Raw genomic sequence first — 15,570 nt, forward strand, 5'->3', positions numbered from 1 at the left:
GGGTGTCCACCCCTCTGGCCCGATCCGCACCTCCATTCATTCACTTCACACGCTGGGCGGAAACACCTACCACGAGGGACCAGGGAGGGGACGGGATCTCTGGGAGGTGCGCAGGGGCTGCCAGGGGCCAATGCAGAGGAGTGCGACAGAGCCCCTGGGCCCTGGGGTAAGCGGGGCCCAGGGATGGCTGAGCCTTGGGGACCAGCTGGAGGCTCACTGGGCTGCAAGCCTGCCTCCCGCAGGCGCCCTGGTCTCTCCCTGCTCCCATGTGCTCAGCCCACCTGCCCTGACTCCCCCCACCCAGGCTGGACACGGAACACATCCAGGGGGTCCAGAGGGAGGGGGTGACAGAGGAGGAGCTAAGAGAGCCTGAGCTGGGGGTGAGCTGGGAGAGGAGAGAGGGCCCCGAGTGCCCACAGGGCAGGGGAGTCCAGGGGAGTCCTGAGAAGTGCAGGCGAAGGCCCCACGGAAGTGAAGGTGCACCCATGAGAAAGACCTACCGCTGTCCACCAGGCAGAGGGGTGAACGCCAGCAGTTGCGGCGGGTGGGGCGTGCTGGAGCTGGGGAGCAACGAGATCAGATGCAAACTATGGAAAGATCACGTCAGCAGATACCTTGAAAGCTCAATGCACAGAGTTGTAGAATAATCCATCTTGGGCTGGGCCAAGGTTTATGTAATAAGCCCCCTAATGTTGGAAATTAATTAAGTGGTTTCCAGATTTCTGGCAGAGATGGTTCTGTATGCAGCGTCACTGTCCATCCGTCACTGCTGCATTTGCATCTTGAAGACAAGCTTCTAGAAGTAAGGACTCCTGCTGCTTGTGCCGCTGCCCAGCCCCTGGCAGTGCCCGCAGGGCTTCCGCCGCGACCCCCGACCTCCCCCCACCCCCCCTTGCCCAGGGACCTGACAGCCCCTCCTGGGCGGCCCTCAGGAGCACCCCCGCGCAGATGACCCCGCCCTCAGCCCCCAGCCCAGACTCCTTCTGAGCACCAGCAGGGGTGTCTGCTGGCCTCGGGGCCCTCCCTGACCCCCCCACCTCCTTCAGAGACACCCGTCCCCTGGCTGCTCTGGCTGGAACATGGGGAGAGGCATCCCTTCCTGTCCCTCCCACCTCAGTCCAGGCTCCTAAGCCTCTGTCCACTCCAGCGCCCTCGGGCAGTCCGCCCTCACCTGCCCCCGTCCTGCCCCAGCTCAGGTCCCAGCTGCTCTCTCAAGCACACATCTGGGGAGCCCATCCCTGCTGTACAGTCTGCTGTGGCTCACAGCAACAAACCCACGCCCCAGGTCAGCCCCTGCCCAGCTGTTTGCCTACGCTCGCATCCCCCATGCTGAGGGACGCGGGGGCTCACCACTCAGGGGTAGGATGTGAAGATGTCGGGGTCCAATCGTAGAAGCTCAGAGAGGCAAGCCCTCAAATGTGGCCGTTTCTGCTGTCCTGCTGCTGTTCCTTCCCCCCAGGCTCACACGGCCTGGCAAGCTCTGCCCACAGCCCCCCACCTCTTCCCTGCCCCCAGTCCTAGCCTCTCTGGCCTTGCCAGGGCCCCACACCTCTTCATATCTCACCCCTGAGCCCCATTCAGGCCTCTGTTCCCAACTGTGGCAGAGAAAACCCTCACTGAAGGGTCTGCAGAGTGAGACCCCCAGCCAAGGCCAGCGCCCCTGGCTGGACTCACATCCCAGAGAGTTCGGGTGACTGGCTCGGGGTCACACAGCCAGCTCAGGGTCCACGTGGCTGAGCAGTGGGGACATCCCCTGGCCCGCCCCCTCCAACACTCCCTGGAAGCTCCAGGCTCGGGGAGGAGCTGACTCCAGATCTCATCAGGGTCCAGGCCCAGGCCCCATCCCCAAGACACATGCGTGCACACACACAAGCATGAAGCAGCTCAGCTGCGCCAGACGGCGGACGGGCATGCACCGGCACGCCCTGGCATTCCTGGCTGACGGTCTGGGAAGAGCCAGGCAGGCCCGGTCACCACCCCGATGTCTCTCTCAGGAGCTCAGGCCATGGAGGGCCGAGCAGAGAACGCGAACACGGCCCACTGACCTGTGACCAACTGCGGGGGGCGGATGCCAGGGCGTCCTGTCCCAGGAGCTGCAGAGCCCAGCATGGCGGGGGGCGGGGGGGTGGTTGGGCACGATGCCTTCAGAGTGGAGACCCACCCTACTGCTCAAAGCCTCCTGCGGGTCTCCAAACCCACAGAAATTTGGGCACCAGAACCGGCAGCCTGGGTGTATCGACGTGGCCCCACAAGCAGGCAGGAAGGTGTCAGCGGTTCCGGCTCTCTGTTGAGGCTGGGAAGTGATTCCAGGGTTTCCCCCACCCCCACCCCAATAAAGAACTTGTGGATTCCAAGATTAATTCCTGAACATTTGTTCTTTTTTTAAAATAACATCTGTCCAGTCATCTATGTACTTTTTAGTGATTTAAAGGAACACTGTTAACTTTTGTTTGGGGCAGCTCTGTTAAACTCTAATTAGTTCTGATAGTTAATCCTTGATTATTTTGGCATTTCAATGAATGTTAACATGTTATTTGAAAAGGCATTATGATATTGAGTTGGCCGAAAAGTTTGTTTGAATTTTTCTGAAGATGTTATGGAAAAACCTGAACGAACTTTTTGGCCAAACCAATACATCTGTCTTCATCTATTAATAATTCCTAAACTAATGATTTCTTTTTCTTGTCTTACGCATTGGCCAGGGCTTCCAGAATAATATTGAACAGAAGCTGTGAGAATGAACATCTTTATATTATTCCCAGCCCAAAGGGTATGCATGCAAATTGTCTCCGTTAAACTTGCCACAGATTTGAGGGAAATAGTCATTATTTGTTGGGAAAAGTCGCTTTAGCTTCTGTTTCCTAAGTTTTTTTTTTTTTTTCTGTAAATCATGTCAATTTTTATCAAACTGTCAAATGCTTTACTCTGCACCAATGTAATGATTATCGTTCTTTTCTTCTTTAACCTGGCAAATTGCTGTGTTAAAATCTCTGATTGGAACTATGCTTCTATTACTGAGAGAAACCTTATGTGAATGCAACTTGTGATTGGATTTTAGTTAGCTAACACTTTAAGATTTAAAAATTCATGATCATAGATAAAACTGGTTTAGAATTTACTTATCTTGTGCTTTTTAAAAAAATCCCTATATTGTTATTTAGTCAGTCAAGTCCGACTCTTTGTGACCCGCCGGGCTCCTCTGTCCATGGGAGTCTCCAGGCAAGAATACTGGGGCGGGTTGCCGTTTCCTTCTCCAGAGGATCTTCTCGACCCAGGGATCGAATCCACGTCTCCTGCATGGCAGGCAGATTCTTTACCACTGAGCAACCAGGGAAACCCCAGTCTCTGTACCAGCTTCATAGACTGGGGTGGGCAGCTTTTCCCCCATTTCTCTTTTTCTGGAACGACTTATACATCGCATGGGTTATCTGTTCTCTGAAGCTTTGTTAGATCTGTTTGTGGTAACAGCTGGGTTAGGAGCTTTGGGAATTGTGTGTGCGTGTGTGTGTGTTTGGGCAGTGTGTGTGTGTATACTGGGAGAGAGGTTTGGTTACTATTTTAATTTTTTAAACGATTGTTAATCTCCTGTGGTTTTCTCTTCCTCCTTGTTTGGGTTTCAGTATTTTCAATTCTCTATGCATCTGTGCATTTTACCTAGATTTTCAAACTTTTTGAAAGTGCAAGTCGTTCAGTCGTGTCCAGCTCTTTGTGACCCCGTGGAGTCCATGGAATTCTCCGGGCCAGAATACTGGAGTGGGTAGCCTTATTCTTCTCCAGGGGATCTTCCCAACCCAGGGATCGAACCCAGGTCTCCTGCATTGCAGGCAGATTCTTTACCAGCTGAGCCACCAGGAAAGATCCAAACTTCTTGGTGTATACTTTTAAAAAAATCGTCTCCTACATTTAGAATATGGCAAGAGTTTTTACCCCCTTTGTCTTATATCTTTTTATACCTCTTCTCCCCTCTTTAATCACTCTTGAAATAAACTATTTAGAGAGTCAGCTTGGGGACTTCCCTGCTGATCCAGGGGCTAGGACTCTGCGCTCCCAACACAGGAGCCTGGGCTCTGTCCCTGGTGAGAGAACTGGGTCCTACGTGACCTGACTAGGAGTTTGCATGTTGCAGCTGAAGATTCCGCAAGCCGTAGCAAAGATCGAGGATCCTGCGTGTAACGGGCAAGAACTGATGCAGCCAAATAAATGTAGAAAGAAACATTTGGGTTCTTCTTTTTTTTGAAGAAAGAAATTTGGTTACGTTTATTATAAAGTTATTATGTGCCTATCCTAATTTTAGCCCAGGAGAATAAGCTCAAAGAAGAAAACTCCCTTGTCATCTTAGATCTTCCATCAAGAAACAGCCATTGTTATTAGGGAAATACCAAAACATTTGTTTTTTAAATAGAGAGACAACTTTGATTTTGTCATCATTTCTACTTTTTGTTGTTGTTCTCTCTTGGTTTATGTTTTTACTATTTCTTTCCTTCTTTATTTCTTTGGACTTACTCTGTGCTATTTTTATAGATCCTTGACTTAGTTGATTTTTTTTCAGTCTTTCTTATTTTCAGGTAAACATAGTCAAAGGTATACAGTTGTCTCTAATACTGTTTTAAATGTGTCTCACAAATTTTAACATGCAGAGTTTCCATTACTATTAAATTCTAAGTGTTTTGTAATTGAACCTTATGAATTTCTCTTTAATAGAAATGTTATTTTAAAACACTTTTAAAAGTTTCTGAATATTGCATTTTTAAAGCTGTACTTTTGTTATTGGTGACTTTTGAAAATTATATTTCATTTATTTATTTTGCAGGTAGTAAATACACAGAGTATTAAATTCACAGAAGAGAATAAAGCCCCTCCCTCTACATGCACACCTTCCAGACATTCTATTTCCTTTCCAGAGTCCACTAGAATTTCCAATTTTTTGTGTGTCCTTTTGAAGACATTCTAAGTATGGCCAGTATGGTAGGTGACGCAGGCCACCCCCCTCTTGGCTTTCATCCTTCCCCTTTCTCTGATGTCAGGGCCTCACAGTTGGTTAAATACATAATTTCCCTGCCTCCCTTGCAGCCAGGAGCAGCCATGAACTCAGTTCTGACCCACGAGTTACAAGCCATGCCTGCTGAGAGGAAGGCTGAGACAAACACCGGCTTTTCTTTTCTTTTACAAATAGTTTACTTTTTTAAATAAAGAGGTGTTAGTTGCAGCATGAGGGAATCTTTTAGTTGAGACACGTGAGATCTTTAGTTGCCTCACACAAACTCTGTTTGCAGCATGCGGGATCTAGTTCGCTGATCAGGGACTGAACCCATGCCCCCTGGATCGGGAGCTCAGAGTCTCAGCCACTGGCCCGTCAGAGAAGTCCCAACATTTGCTCTTCCGAGAACGTGGGACCTGTGGGGCCCTCGTTGCCTCTTCCCCGCCTCCTTTCTTCTTGACTTGGGCACCACCGTGTGGGCTGGAGACGAGGCGGCCGTCTTTGACTACGAGCCACCAAGGCTGCTCCAGAGAGCAGGGCGGACAGAGGAGGCCTGCGCTGGGCAGCGAGCCAGGGTGGGGACCACTTCCTCGGGGCCTTGAGAGAGAAAGAAATGCCTGCTTGCTGGCATCACACTGTCAGGATTGATTTTCCTGAGAGCCGAGCCACCCCTAGTGTACAAACCAGACGCACGTCTCCCGGCGGCCAGCGCCACACCCTCAGCACCTTGATTCTTTCACGCAGCCATCAACCTTGGCGATCGTCCTTCCTCTGGGCCTGGAGAGCTGGCGGTGGGACATCGCCCTGCTGCATACACGCCACGGTATGTTGAACCAGCCCCAGTGGCCTTTTCGGATGCTCCCAGTCTTTTTCTATGGCAGGCAGTGCTGTAACGGATAACCCTGCGTGTGCTTCATCTCACATGTGTGAGATGCTTCATGTTGACATAAGTGAGATCAGCTCTGTAGGGCAGGTTCCTAGGAGCAGAGAGAGCCCTCTTTATGACCGTGCGTCTGCGGATCCTGGGCGAGGCCTGCCCCGCCTCCATCAAGGGTGTCTGTGTCCCTCAGTGGGGTTTGTTTTCTTCCTTTGGATCTTATGTGTTTCTCATTAGGTTTACTCCTGGGTGTTTCAGCTTCTGGTGCGATGGTCAAAGCGATCTTTTCTTTTTTATCTCTTGCTAACAAGCTGTTTTTTGTATGCTCTGTGCTTAGTCGTTCAGTCTTGTCTGACTCTTTCCGACCCCATGGACTGTAGCCTGCCAGGATCCTCTGTCCATGGGGATTCTCCAGGCAAGAATACTGGAGTGCATTGCCATGCTCTCCTCCAGGGGATCTTCCCCACCCAGGGATCGAACCCAGGTCTCCCGCTTTGGAGGCAGATTCTTTACCATCTGAGCCACTAGGGAAGCCCTTTTCCGTATAGACGAAGGCTAATGATGACAGCATGTTCTTTCTGTTCCAGACAGTCCTGAAATACTGTTTGTAATAGAATTTAAATTGATCCACTTGGGTTTTTCCAGAGATTTAATCATATCAGCTGCAAAAAAAACTGGCATTACATTACTCCTATTGTCACGACATTTCCTCCTATTGACTATTGAGTAAGAATTCCTCCTATTCCTCCTAATAACATTACTATTGTTATGTCTCATTTTTCTCTTCTCCAGTTGCAAAAATATTAAGTTACAGTGATATCAGAAGACAACCTTCCTGAGTTTTTACTCTAATAGGTATGATTTTAGTATCTCCCCCATTTGACATGGGGATAGCTTGGGGGCTTGTATAAATTTATGGCGTTTATACAAGAAAATTCGACCAAGAACGCACGTTGAGGGGCTTCCCTGGTGGTCCAGCGGTTAAGACTCCGAGCTTCCGACGCAGAAGGCTCAGGTCAGCCCCTGGTCGGGGAACTAAGATCCCACGTGCTGCGGGGCGCAGCCAAAGGAGAAACAAAAAAGAATGCGTGTCACTTGCAGGCAGGACATTGTAACTAGTTATACTTACCTCCTGCCGTAAATAACCGTAACATCAGGCAAATGTACGAGGCGACTGAGCAACAGGTGATGCAGGACTGAAACGCTCCGGAGCAGGGAGAGAGCCAGGAAACGAGCCCTTGTTTTCCCCCGTTGTACCTCAGGTTTCCCTTCCAAGGTCGCGAGAGCTGAAGCCAAAGCAGAGGTCTTACTGGCCGAGGAGGCAGAGATGAGGGTTAGGGGTTCCTGGGGGGCTGGAGGGGCTGCAGCTGGCAGGGGTCAGCGCCAAGCAGGAGGGAACTGTGTGTCATGAGGGCGCAGAAGCACAGGCCTGACACCCACCCCCACGTGGGGGAGTTTCCCACACCAGCTGCCGGGAGGTCTAACAATTCAACTCAATTCCAACGTTATTGACCTGGGCGTAGCATCAGAGCCACAGGAGAAGGTCTCGGTCCCACAAGACTGCCCCACTTCAGACCCCAGTTCAAGTCCAGGTTGTCCCCTGTGCTTCTGTCCGACTTTGTATAGGTGGGAGCTTCCCAGGGCCCCCCACCGTGAGCTCGATTAATATGCAAGGACAGCTCACAGAACTCAGAAAACCAGTTTACTTACTAGATCACCAGTTTATTACAAAGGATATTTAAAGATGCAATCAAAAGGCGGATGAAGAAATGCTAGGGCGAGGTCCCATACACAGTAGCTTTTGTCCCAGTGGAGTTTGGGGCCTCACCCAGCAGCAAATGTATGCATCTGGTTCACCAGTCTGGAAGCTTCCCAAACCCTGTCCATTGGGATCTTATGGAGGCTTCATATCACTGGCCATTGGTCACTGATTCAGCCTCTCTCCCCTCCTCAGACTTCAGGTAGTGGGACTGACAGTTCCGACCCTCTAATCACGTGGTTGGCTCCTCTGGCAACCAGATGCCATCCTTAAGTGGTTTCCAACATCATCCATTAAAATAACAAAAGACACATTTACTGCTGTCATCACAGGAAGTTCCAAAAGCTTCAGGAGCTCTGTGTCAGCAACAGGGACAAACACTAAACGTGCATTCCTTACCACAAGTCATAAAACCACAGCAAACCTGCGTGGGGCTGTCAGATCCCGGCTGGAGCCAGGCTGCATGCGTGCAGGGAGGTCTTCCACAAAGCCCGGCAGAAGTGGCTACTGTGGAGCGGAGACGGAGAAACCAGGCAAGGTGCAGAGCTGTGTGACGCTGCAGTTCCCACCCAGCTCGAGCGGAGAAGCCTCAGTGGGCACCTCGGGTGACGAAGCAAAACCCCAGAAAGGCCATGGTTTAGGAATACAAACCACATTCCAGAATAAAAGCCAAACCTAGGACTAAGAACAAGCCTGAAATAGACCCAGCCTTCCACAGCCTCCCACCAGCCAGACATGACCACACGACCTGCTAGGATTTTAGCAGCATTCCAGAACAAAGCAGCATCTTTTAAAAGAAGACATTGTGTATACTCTTTTTCATCCAACAATCACAATGTCTACATATAAGAAACAATTACTAGATATGAGAGGAAGCTTGAAAACATGACCCATCCCTAGAACCAGATCCTCAGGTGACCAAATTTTGCAGAGCAGAACATTGACAAAACAGTCATTATAAATATGCCCAAAGATTGAAAGGTGCAAATGAATGCATAAGGAAACAAGAGGGAAATCTAAACTGAGAAATGGAGACCATAAGAACAGCACTGACAAAAAGAAAAACACACACAAAAAAAAAAAAAGGACTGAATGCAATTTCTAACCATAAGACAGTATCTGAAATGAAAAAAAAAATCACTGGATATGCTGACCAGCAGAATGGATATTGCTTGGGCAAACTCCAGGAGATGGTGAAGGACAGGGAAGCCTGTCATGCCGCAGTCCATGAGGTCGCAAAGAGTCAGACACGACTGAGCGACTGAACAACAAGAATGGATACTGCAGAAAAGGCTCGATGAGCACAAAGAAAAGCAAAACCGAAAGACAGAGGACAATTATACATGTATAGACAGATCAATAAATCATCAGAGACTAAGGAAATGATCACGGGCACAATATCAAGAGGTTGAATACATGTGTAATTAGGGTTCTACGTGAGGAGGAAAGACAAATGGGGCAGAAAAAAATTTTTGAAGAAACAACGGCTGAAAATTCCCTAAATTTGGTAGAAAACATAAATGTACAGATGCAAAAAGTTTAGTGTACCCAAACTCGAGAGAACCACATCTAGACACTTCACAGTCAAACACCTGAAAGCCGAAGATACGGAAACGGCGATTTAAACCCCAGTGAGACACCACTTACATGCCCATTTAACTAACATGGAACCACCAACTGCTGGCGAAATTACAGAGCAAACAGCACTCGCACACGGCTGCCAAGAGTGTGAAATGGTGCAGCTGTGTGAAACAGTTTTGCAGCTCTATACCTACCCCTGCTGCTGCTAAGTCGCTTCAGTCGTGTCCGACTCTGTGCGACCCCATAGACGGCAGCCCACCAGGCTCCGCCGTCCCTGGGATTCTCCAGGCAAGAACACTGGAGTGGGTTGCCATTTCCTTCTCCAATGCATGAAAGTGAAAAGTGAAAGTGAGGTCACTCAGTCGTGTCAGACTCTTCTCGACCCCGTGGACCGCAGCCCACCAGGCTCCTCCGTCCATGGGGTTTTCCAGGCAAGAGTACTGGAGTGGGGTGCCATACCTACCCCAGGACCCAGCAATTCCACTCTTATACCTTTCCAAGAGAAAAGAAGACCTCTGACCTCAAGCAACTTGTACAAGAATCATTACCGTGATTCGTTCGCTGCAGCCGAAATCTGGAAAGAATCTATTTGCTGATCAACAGGAGATCTGATAAATTGTGACAGAGTCACACCAGGAAATGCTCCTCGGCGCAAAGGAGAATGAATAACTGATCTATGCTGCAACCTGGATGAATCTCCAATATATTAGATCAAATGGGAAAAAATACCAGACAAAAATGTGTTTGCTTTATCATTCTATTCAAATGAAGAACAAGCAAAATGACAGAAATAAGCACAGCGGGTGCCTGGGAGGTGGGAGTAGTCTTCAAGGGGCAGAGTAACTTTATGGGTGGTTGAAAGGCCTGACACCCCTTTTCAGAACTCTTTCTTTGTTTGACTGCGCCTGGTCTTAGTTGGAGTACCTGTGATCATCCTGTGATCATCCTGTGATTTTGCTGAGACAAGCAGGATCCCTAGTTGCGGCGTGTGAACTCTTAGCTGCCGCACGCGGGATCTAGTTCCAGGGATGGAACCTAAGCCCCCTGCATGGGAAGCATGGAGTCTTAGGCACAGGCCCACCAGGGAAATCCCCCAGAGCCTGATCCTCTGATTGTTAGGATTGGTTACAGGATACATACATTTGTCAAGACTCACTGAACCGTTTGCTTCAGATCTGTGCACTGACTCATCCTTCGTCACTGAAAGGAACCAAGGATTCTTCTGGAAATGGCTGATTCCTGTCAGCTCAGGACAGTGTGAGATGGGCCTGGGAGGATGGGGAAGCGCTCAAAGCGTGGCGGGGGCGGGGTCTGAGGATGCGATGCAGGGACGCGTGTTGTGCTTCGCTGTGTAGAACGTCCTTCCTTGTGGGAACTACAAGGCAAAGAGTGCGGTTGGCAAGTCACTCCTGAACGCGCAGGAGGGTCGGTGGAAGCCTTCGCAGGCGTAACGCTGGGTTTTGTTAGTTTTTGTGTTTGGGCCCTGCCGCTCGGCAGGTGGGATCGAACCCGCGCCCCTTGCCGTGGACGTGCTGAGTCTTAACCACTGACCTCTAGGGAAGTCCCTCGGGTTTAGGAGTCTTTAAAATATTTTAAAGACCTGTCTACCTGCCTGAATGGAAATTTTACTTCAACAAAAGAAAACCTCTGATAAACCCTATCAAATGCCTCTATGAAATGAACACAATGTCTCTCTTCTGCTTTATTAATATGATGAATTGTATTACACATTTTCTGTTAACAAATCATCCACTAGCAAACCTCACTTGGCCTTAGAGTATGAGCCTTTTCATGTGCTTTCTGATTCTGTATACTAAGATTAATATTTTAACCTCCATATTAATGAGCTCAGTCTGTAATTTTACACTATTGTGCTGTATTTTTAGAGTTTTGATGTCCATGTTATTGAAGGAATATTTTTAAATGGGAAAAATTCATCAGTTTCCTACATCCTGGAATACATTATAGTATTGGCTTTTAAAAAAAAATATTATTCTTTTTAAAATTTGTATTTCTTTATTTCCTTATGGCTGTGCTGGGTCTTCATTGCTGCGTGGCTTTCCTCTAGCAGTGAGAAAAGGGGCTGCTCTCTCGTTTTGGAGCATGGGCTCCAGAGCACAGGCTCGGTAGCTGCGGCTCACTGGCTTCGTTGCTCCGCGGCACGTGGGATATTCCTGGACCAGCGATTGAACCCATGTCTCCTGCGTTGGCAGGCGGATTCTTCTTCACTTAGGAGCTTGTCTTGGCCTGATGACTTTTCCAGGGTTAGCTCTGCATTACTTGCTGTGCTTAGATTTTTAAATCTCTTCAGGGATCTGTTTCAATAAATCTATTATCATTATTAATTATAATATTTCCTTAGAAAAACCATGTTTCAATCAGGTTTTATTTACTTGACTAGTGTGCATCAAAGTACTGTATCTTGTATTTAAAAACAATTTTCTACATCTGTGATGATTTCCCTCATGATTGTTCTTCTGTATATTTAAAATTTCTCCCTTCTTGATTTGGTTTTCCAATTATCTCTCTATTTTTCGTGATTTTTGTCCCTCCAAAATTAGCTCTTGGAGTTATTCTTCCATCCTAACCATCTTCTAGTTTCCAGATCCGTTTATTTTTCCTGTTTCTTCACCCTGACCCTCTAGAAAAGTTGGCCCGTCAGCCTCCCTGCAGTCAAGGCACACGTTTCCACAGCAGCATCCTCCTGTCTCCTCCCCACAAAGACGACAGCCCCTGGGTGGTCCCCGGTCCCAGGACGCCAGCACGTTCCTCCTCTGTATCCCTTGGGCCTGTGGTGATGGGGGCAGGTCTTCCTGGGACCACGGTCAGGAGACGAGAAGTTCTTGGTTCTTATTTTGGAATCCTACCGCAGCCTTTCCAGCATTTCAACCTCCACTGCTGGGTGACCGCTGAGCCCCAGACTCAACCAACCAACCAAGAAAAAAGTGAGGGACGCTTCCAGCTTCTTGAGTTGAAAAACCGCTGTTGTTGTCTAATTGCTAAGTCGTGTCCAACTCTTTGCGACCCCGTGGACTGTAGCACGCCAGGTTTCCCTGTCCTTCCTGGAGCCTGCTCAAACTCATATCCATTGAGTCGGTGATGCCATCCAACCATCTCCTCCTCTGTCGTCCCCTTCTCCTCCTGCCTTCAATGTTTCCCAGCATCAGGGTCTTTTCCAATGAGTCAGTTCTTTGCATCAGGTGGATAAAGTATTGGAGCTTCAGCTTCAGCATCAGTCCTTCCAGTGAACATTCAGGGTTGATTTCCTTTAGGATGGACTGGCTGGACCTCTTTGCTGACCAAGGGGCTCTCAAGAGTCTTCTCCAGCACACAGTTCAAAATAAATCCTCAGTGCCAGCCTTCTTTATGGTCCAGCTCTCACATCCATACGTGACTACCGGAAAAACCGTAGCTTTGACTATAAGGACCTTTGTCGGCAAGTTGATGTCTCTGCTTTTTAATGTGCCCTCTAGGTTTGTCGTAGCTTTCCTTCCAAGGAGCAGATGTCTTTTAACTTCATGGCTGCAGTCACCGTCCACAGTGGGTTTTGAGCCCAAGAAAATAAACCGTGCCATTCCTCCACTTTTTCCCCGTCTGTTTGCCGTGAAGGAGTGGGACCGGATGCCAGGGTCTTAGTTTTTTCAGTGTTGAGTTTCCAGCCAGCTTTCTCATTCTCCTCTTTCACCCTCATCAAGAGGCTCTTTAATTCCTCTTCTCTTTCTGCCCTAAGTGTGGTGTCATCTGCGTATCTGAGTTTATTGATATTTCTCCCAGCAATCTGGATTCCAGCTTGAGATTGATCCAGCCCAGCATTTTGCATGATGTACTCTGCATAGAAGTGAAATAAGTAGGGTGAAAATATACAACATGTCCTACTCCATTCCCAATTTTGAACCAGTCTGTTGTTCCATGTCTGGTTCTAACTGTTACTTCTTGACCTGCATACAGGTCTCTCAGGAGGCAGGTAAGGTGGTCTGGTATTCCCGTCATTTTCAGAGTTTTCCAGTTTGTTGTGATCCACACAGTCAAAGGCTCTAGCATAGTCAATGAAGCAGAAGTAGATGTTTTCCTGGAACTCTCTTGCTTTTTGGATGATCCAACAGATGTTGGCAGTTTGATCTCTGGTCCCTCTGCCTTTTTTCCTCCTCTGCTCCCCACATCCTCTGTCTTTTCTAAATCCAGCTTGAATATCTGAAAGTTCTCTGTTCATGTACTACTGAACCCTAACTTGAAGGATTTTGAGCATAGCCTTCCTAACATGAGAAACGAGCGTGACTGTGCAGTAGTTTGAGCTTTCTTTGCCTTTGCCCGTCGTTGGGATTGGAATGAAAGCTGGCCTTTTCCAGTCCTGTGGCCACTGCTGAGTGTGTCAAGTTTGCTGGCATATTGAGTGCAGCACTTTAAGAGCATCATCTTTTAGGACTTGAAATAGCTCAGCTGGAATTTGGTCACTCCCGCTAGCATTGTCTGCAGTGATGCTTCCTATGGTTTCCCTGGTGGCTCAGAGGTTAAAGCGTCTGCCTGGAATGTGGGAGACCTGGGTTCGATCCCTTGGTCGGGAAGATCCCCTGGAGAAGGAAATGGCAACCCACTCCAGTATTCTTGCCCGGAGAATTCATGGATGGAGGAGCCTGGTGGGCTACAGTCCATGGGGTCGTAAAGAGTCGGACACGACTGAGCGACTTCACTTTCACTTTCTTTCCTAAGGCCCACTTGACTTCACACTTCAGGATGTCTGGCTCTAGGTGCCAGACACCCAGAATAACACACCATTGTGGTTATTCATTAAGGTATTTTTTGTACAGTTCTTCTGTGTATTCCTTGTTTTTTTTTTTTTTGGCTGTCAAATAATCCTTTATTCTTCTTTTCCTCTTGCAGTTCTTAACTAGCTGGTCACTGTCGATGTCATCTATGATGCCACGAGGGCGGCGGCCATCGACATTGCAGCCACAGATGGGGCACTTCCTGGGACCTTTTTAACGGTTCCAGAGAGTTCTCTGGGCTAGAGCGTTCTCTAGCTAGAGATCAATGCTGCACCTGCCAGGCAATGTCGACAATCTCATCAAAAGTGATGTTTCCACTGTGCTTAATGTTTTCTGCTTCTTTCTATCTCTTGGTGGTTCCTTGAGGACTTTGATGATCAGGGCAGAAGCAGAAGATACCACCTCAATCCAGGCCTGTCTGTTCTGATCAGTCTCACCGTAATCCTCAGACTCTTCCAATCACCAGTCGTCCTGGTGATGTTATCACCTGCCTTTTTTGGAGACAGACCCAGGGGCCAATCTTGGGGATCAGGGCAGATGTGGCACCAACTTCCCCACCAGCGCACCTCAGGCATGCGACTTTGATCTCATTGGGGTTGAACTTAGGTGGCATGGAGGAGGCGGCTGGTGTCGGAAGAACCCGGATTCGGGATGACAAAGAAAGTTGTACTTTTGCCTCCTCTGAGCCAAAAGCTCTTCTGTGTATTTTTGCCACCTCTTAATATCTTCTGTTTCTGTTAGGTCCATACATTTTCTGTCCTTTATCATGCCCATCCTTGCATGAAACGTTCCCTTGATATCTTCAATTTTCTTGAAGACATCTCTAGTCTTTCCCATTCTATTGTTTTCCTCTACTTCTTTGCGCTGATCACTGAAGAAGGCCTTCTCTCTCCCTGCTGTTCTCTGTAACTCTGCATTCAGTTGGGTATATCCATTTCTCCCTGGCTTTTCAACACTCTTCTTTCCTTAGCTATTTGTAAAGGCTCCCCAGACAACCACTTTGCCTTCTAGCATTTCTTTTTCTTTGGGATGCTTTTTGTCACTGACTCCTGTACAGTGTTACAACCCTCTTTCCATAGTTCTTCAGGCCCTCTGTCCTCCAGATCCAATCCCTTGACTCTATTCATCACTTCCACTGTATAATCATAAGGGATTTGATTTAGGTCATACCTGAATGGTCTAGTGATTTTCCTTACTTTCTTCAATTTAAGTCTGAATTTCGCAGTAAGGCGTTCATGATCTGAACCGCAGTCAGCTCCAGATCTTGTTTTCGCTGACTGTATAGAGCTTCTCCATGTTCGGCTGCAAACCATAATCAATCTGATTTCGATTTTGATCATTAGTGATGTGCATGTGTAGAGTCGTCTCTTCTGTTGCTGTAAAAGGATGTTTGCTATGACCTGTGCACTCTCTTGGCAAAACTCTGGTAGCCTTTGCCCTGCTTCATTCTGTACCCCAAGGCCAAACTTGCCTGTTACTCCAGGTAACTCTTGACTTCCTACTTTTGCTTTCCGGTCCCCTATGATGAAAAGGACATCTTTTGGGGGGTGTTAGTTCTAGAAAGTATTGAATGTCTTCATAAAACTGTTCAACTTCAGCTTCTTCAGCATTA

The 15,570-nt window shown here is 48.2% G+C and overlaps 1 pseudogene; it reads right to left on the reverse strand.

Annotated features, from left to right (window-relative positions):
• Window positions 1–1,998: 1,998 nt before the first annotated feature.
• Window positions 1,999–14,571, reverse strand: LOC102272733 (large ribosomal subunit protein uL11-like; annotated as a pseudogene).
• Window positions 14,572–15,570: the final 999 nt, after the last annotated feature.

This window comes from Bos mutus, chromosome 21 (assembly GCF_027580195.1).
Source record: "Bos mutus isolate GX-2022 chromosome 21, NWIPB_WYAK_1.1, whole genome shotgun sequence".
Taxonomy (NCBI): domain Eukaryota; kingdom Metazoa; phylum Chordata; class Mammalia; order Artiodactyla; family Bovidae; genus Bos; species Bos mutus.